The 6,236-nt window shown below is 34.5% G+C and overlaps 1 long non-coding RNA gene across 1 annotated transcript; it reads left to right on the top strand.

Moving 5' to 3' along the window:
- The first annotated feature begins 853 nt into the window (after positions 1-853).
- On the top strand, positions 854-2,330 carry LOC137719588 (uncharacterized). The gene is made up of 3 exons (XR_011066417.1): positions 854-1,025; positions 1,127-1,200; positions 2,140-2,330. It is a non-coding gene; the product is annotated as an uncharacterized lncRNA (long non-coding RNA).
- Positions 2,331-6,236: the final 3,906 nt, after the last annotated feature.

The following is a 6,236-nucleotide window of genomic DNA, read 5'->3' as shown; positions in this document are numbered from 1 at the left end:
TGAAATTTTCAAAATTAAGGTAAGACTTTCCGTTGAGATTCTTTGTCACAACCCGTCCCGGAATTTTAATTCCGAGGACGTGAAGTTATGAAAATGCCCTTAAACGGGACTAAGGGGCGTAAAATATGTTGTAACTTGATGATTTGGGGATTGGGTAGGAACCCCACATCCCTCAAATCTCTCCCCCATTTCTGCATCTTGTCTTTCTCTCTCTCCTCCCTCACAAATCTCTCATTCTCTGTCAGTTCTCCCTTTCTCCTTCGAACTCACACGGACCACCCACAAACCACCCCAAAACTATACCAACGAAGGATCTAAGACCACCATCGTACTCCTGAAGACCACACGAACACGATGGTACCAATTTCAGGTGAGTTTCACTTCGGAAAACATGGATTTCAATTTCACTGTGCGTGTGCACTGTTCATGCACACGTAAAGATTGATGTTTTTTGGGATTTTGAAGCTTGTAGGAAGCTTTGTGAGGTCCTAAGGAAGCTCGGAGTGCTTCGTTTGAAGGATTTGGACGTCGGGATCACGAACTGTAAGTCCGGCCGAATTTTCGTATTTTTGGAAAAGTTTGATTCCGTTGTTTTTAGGCCCTAAAACTAGTCCAACGTGGTAGATTATGATTAGGGCTTCATTTTGGTATAGATTATGTGAAAAATGGACGTAGGAACACGGATAACGACAAGTTCAAAGTTTGGCCGGAGCTTTCGAGGGTTTTTCCGGCGAATCCACGGCGAGTTAGGGGTCGAGGAAGGTATGGATGCGTTCGTCTCGTCAATACCTTCATTTTGATATATAGTACGTCGAAAATGGTTAAGAAATGAAGAAGTTATGACACTTTGAAGTTTACCCAGAAATTCCGGCAAAACACCCACCGCCAGCGAAACCAGTCCGGCGACGCGAGGAAGAAGACGCGCGCGTGGGCAGCGCGTGAACAGGGCGCGTGGGGGCGCGTGAGAGCTCCAAATTAAGTTCTGAAAATTGTCACGCGTTCGTGACGTCGTGTAGATCACCGTGGTATATTCATACACCCAAATTGAGTAACGTATGAGAAAGTTATGGACGAATGTTTGGTGTATGTGCGTTAAATAACGTCAATTTGGTTACTTTTTGTATAGGTGAAAATTATACAGAAGAAGAATGTAACCAATCTAGGGGAGGCTCAGGGACCTACGAGACGTCGATGTGATCTGTGAGTGGGCAGTTACTTTTCAGTATATATATATACGTATGCTTGACGTATTTCCCAGAAAACATATTTTAAAAGAAATACGAATTAAATATCCTGTCATATATGCATCATATTTTAATATGTGCATTACCATAATTATGCATACTGTTGCATGGTGCTGAGGAGGCCCAGGTAAGCTACATTTGAAATATATTTAATATACGTATGAAATACGTTTGGAATACGATTGAAATACTATCATCACATGCATTAGTAGTGGCATAAATTATATATGTGTAATTGGTGATGTGGACGCACAGGTAAGTGGTATTCATGTTTGTATTTCAGTAGTAGCTTGAGATGTTTAGAGAGCTCATAATCTGCACCCCCGGTGTTAGTGCTCCCACCCGAGGCCAGGGCACAACCTTCACGTGTATGTTCACCAGCACCGCATGCTCGCCTTGGATCCAAGTTAGGTGCAAGCCTGTCGTACAGACCACATTAGGTGGTTCCGACTTGTAGGTGACCCGCGATTTATCGCCCAGCTTCACGTGATCGTAGCACTAGAGCATACATATATATATTACACCCAGCCTATCGTACAGACCACGTTAGGTGGTTCCGACTCGTGTGCAGATTCAGATATTGAGTTGAGATTGAAGCTCTATATGCAGCCGTACAGGTCACGTTAGGTGACTCCCGGCTGCTAGATTATATGACATTGATATGAGTTATGCTTGAGCATTTACATTTATTATGAGATTCTGATGTGGCATATTCTGAAGCATGAATGGCATACTTTGGAGCATGACTGGCATATCTATACATACGTATATATGTTTATTTTCTGAGAAAGTATACAGGTTTTACGGAGAGGGGTTACAAAGTTTTGAGAAGTGTTTGGATTTGGAAAAGAATTGTTTTACTGACCCACTCAATTTTGGTTTTGCGCCCCTCCAGGTTCAAGAATTGCAAAGGTGTGGTAACTACGAGGAAATTCAACGGTGTTCTGACAGAATGGACCAAATGAGAACTCACCTTCGGGTGGTTCATCTTAGAAGTTGTATATTTTAAAGCTTCCGAACTGTGTAAATGGTTACGTCACTCTCACGTGACGGCCATCATGCCCTCCTTCGGGACGGGGTGTGTCATTCTTGATGGTGGAACCCATTTGACAATGTTTTGGTCTTCACTATTGTATGTTTCACTTATTTTTTCAGTTTTGGGCTTAAATATTCTACTAAGAATACATTTGTTGCAAAATAAATCATAAAACCGCTTCCAAACAAGTTATAAAGTTTTCCTTAATGCTCGCAGAAAATATTTCGCAAAAATAAAAATTTGCATTTTTGACAAAAAAAATGTGGGTTAACACTCACAATTTTTAGTTGTTTTACAAATTCGTATATAAATCATTGTTCAATCTATTTGTTTTCATATTTTCCTCACCGTGAAATTTTGAAAATTAAGGTAAGACTTTCCGTCGAGATTCTTTAGGGTAGAACCCCATTTGACAATGTTTTGGTCCTCAATATTGTATTTTTCACTTATTTTTTCAGTTTTCGGCTTAAATATTCTACTAAGTTTACATTTGTTGCTCAATAAATCATGAAACTACTTCCAAACACCTTATAAAGTTTTCCATAACGCCCACAGAAAATATTTTTCAAAAATAAAACTTTTCATTTTTGACGAAAAAAACATGGGTTAACACTTACTGCTTTTAGTCAGTTTTGCAAATTCATACATAAAAGACCGTTCGATCTATTTATTTTTAGCTTCACCTCAATGTGGAGTTTTGATAATTAAGTTGAGACTTCCCATTTAGATTCTTGAGGGTGGAACCCCATTTGAAAATGTTTTGGTCCACATTATTGTATTTTTCACATTTTTTTTTTCTTCAGTTTTCGACTTAAATATTCTACTAAGTATACTTTTGTTGCTCAATAAATCATACAACTACTTCCAAACACCTTATAAAGTTTTCCTTAATGCTCGCGGAAAATATTTTGCAAAATAAAAATTTTCATTTTTGACCAAAAAACGTGGGTTAACACTCACGATTTTTAGTCAATTTTACAAATTCGTACATAAATCATTCGTTCAATGTATTTTTGTTCACCTTCGCCTCACCGTGAAATTTTGAAAATTAAGGTAAGACTTTCCGTTGAGATTCTTGAGGGTGGAACCCCGTTTGACAATGTTTTGGTCCTCACAATTCTATTTTTCACTTATTTTTTTAGTTTTTGGCTTAAATATTCTACTAAGCATACATTTGTTGCTCAATAAATCATAAATATCTTCCAAACACCTTATAAAGTTTTCCTTAATGCTTGAGGAAAATACTTTGCAAAAATAAAAAATTTCATTTTTGACCAAAAAAACGAGGGTTAACACTCACGACTTTTAGTCGGTTTTGCAAATTCGTACATAAATCACCATTCAATCATTTTATTTTCACTTTCGCCTGAATGTGAAGTTTTCAAAATTAAGGTGAGACTTTCCATTGAGATTCATGAGGGTGGAACCCCATTTGACAATGTTTTGGTCCTCACTACAGTATTTTTCACTTACTTCTTTCAGTTTTTGGCTTAAATATTCTACTAAGTATACATTTGTTGGTCAATAAATCATAAACCCACTTCCAAACACCTTATATAGTTTTGCTTAAAACTCATGGAAAATATTTCACAAAAATTAAAATTTTCATTTTTGACCAAAAAAACGTGGGTTAACACTCACAGTTTTTACAAATTCGTACATAAATCGTCGTTAAAACTATTTCTTTTCAACTTCGCCTCACCGTGATGTTTGAAAATTATAGTAATACTTTCCGTTATATTCTTGAGGGTGCAACCCAATTTTAACAATATTTTGGGCTTTCGACTGAAATAGTATACTAAATATACATTTGTTGCTAAAAAAATCTTAAGTCCGCTTCCAGCTGCCTTATAAATTTTCCTTAATGCTCACGGAAAATGTTTCACGAAAATATAATATTTGCTTTAAAAAAAGGGTTAACACTCACGGTTTTTTGTTGGTTTTTACAAATTTGTACATAAATCGTCGTTCAAACTATTCACCTTCGCCTCACCGTGAAGTTTGAAAATTATAGTAATACTTTTTGTTATATTCTTGAGGGTGGAACCCAATTTAACAATGCTTTGGGCCTCCCTACTACACTTTTCACTCATTTTTTTAGTTTTTGATTTAAATAGTATACTAAATATGCACAATAAATCGGAAATCCGCTTCTAATGCTCATGGAAAATATTTTGTGAAAATAAAAAAATTTTATTTTGACAAAAAAGTGGGTTAACACTCACGTTTTTTTGTCAATTTTTACAAATTCGTACATAAATCATCATTCAAACTCTTTATTTCCACCTTCGCCTCACTGTGAAGTTTGAAAATTAAAGTAATACTTTCTGTTAATATTGTTGAGGGTGGAACCCCATTTTAACAATATTTTGAGCTCACTACTATATTTTTCAATTATTTTTTTAGTTTTCGACGTAAATAGTCTACTAAATATACATTTGTTGCTCAATAAATCGTAAATCTACTTCCAAATGCCTTATAAATTTTTCCTTAATGTTCGCGGAAAATATTTCGCGAAAATAAAATATTTGCACTTTTGACAAAAAAAAACGTGGATTAATACTCATGGTTTTTAGTTAATTTCTACAAATTCATACATAAATTGTCCTTAAAACTATTTATTTTCACCTTCGCCTTACCGTGAAATTTGAAAATTATAGTAATACTTTTTGTTATATTCTTGATAGTGAAACCCCATTTTAACAATGTTTTGGGCTTTACTACTATATTTTTCACTCTTTTTTTTTCGATTTAAATAGTCTACTAAATATACAATTGTTGCTCAATAAGTCGTAAAACCACTTCCATATGCCTTATAAATTTTGCTTAATTGTCACAGAAAATATTTTGAGAAAATAAAAATTTTGTAGTTTTGACAAAAAAACGTGGGTTAACACTCATAGTTTTTAGTCGATTTTTACAAATTCATACATAAATCGTCGTTCAAACTATTTATTTTCAACTTCACCCCACTGTGAAGTTTGAAAAATAAAGTAATACTTTCCGTTAATATTCTGGTGGGAGGAACCTAATTTTAACAATGTTTTAGGCCTCACTACTATATTTTTCACTTATGTTTTTAGTTTTCGCCTTAAATAGTCTACTAAATATCCATTTGTTGCTCAATAAATCGTAAATCCACTGCCAAATTCTACAAATTCGGCCATAAATCGTTGTTTGAACTATTTATTTTCACCTTCACCTCATCGTGAAATTTGAAAATTAAATTAATACTGTCCATTAATATTCTTGAGGGTGGAACCGTATTTTAACAATGTTTTTGGCCTCACTACTATAATTTTCACTTATTTTTTTAGTTTTCAACATAACTACTCTACTAAATATACATTTGTTGCTCAATAAATCGTAAATCCGCTTCCAAATGCCTTATAAAATTTTCCTTAATGGTCATTGAAACTATCTTGCGAAAAAAAATATTGCAATTTTGACAAAAAAAAACGGTTTTTAGTTAGTTTCTACAACTTCATACATAAATCGTTGTTAATTTTTCACCTTCACCTCACCATGAAGTTTGAAGATTATAGTAATAATTTTTGTTATATTCATTGGGGTGGAATGCCATTTTAACAATGTTATGGGCCTCCCTACTATATTTTTCACTTATTTTTTTAGTTTTCGACTTAAATAGTCTACTAAATATACATTTGTTGCTTAATAAATCATAAACTTGCTTCCAAATAAATAAATGAAATAGAAAAGGATACGATCAGTACTTTACTACCGATTCACCACCATAACTGTCGCTAGATTGTTAGCAACAGTTCCGGTGACGAATCGCTAACTTCATACCAAACCCCTTTTTTCAATTTTTTGCCTTTTTGTTTTTTTGTTTTTGGTTCTTGCTAATGTTTGTTTTAGTTCTCTTGAGGGTGGAGCCCAATTTTAACAATGTTGTGGGCCTCACAACTATATGTTTCACTTATTTTTTTAGTTTT

Source organism: Pyrus communis, chromosome 16 (assembly GCF_963583255.1).
Source record: "Pyrus communis chromosome 16, drPyrComm1.1, whole genome shotgun sequence".
NCBI lineage: Eukaryota > Viridiplantae > Streptophyta > Magnoliopsida > Rosales > Rosaceae > Pyrus > Pyrus communis.
This window is presented reverse-complemented; position numbering and strand designations above follow the sequence as displayed.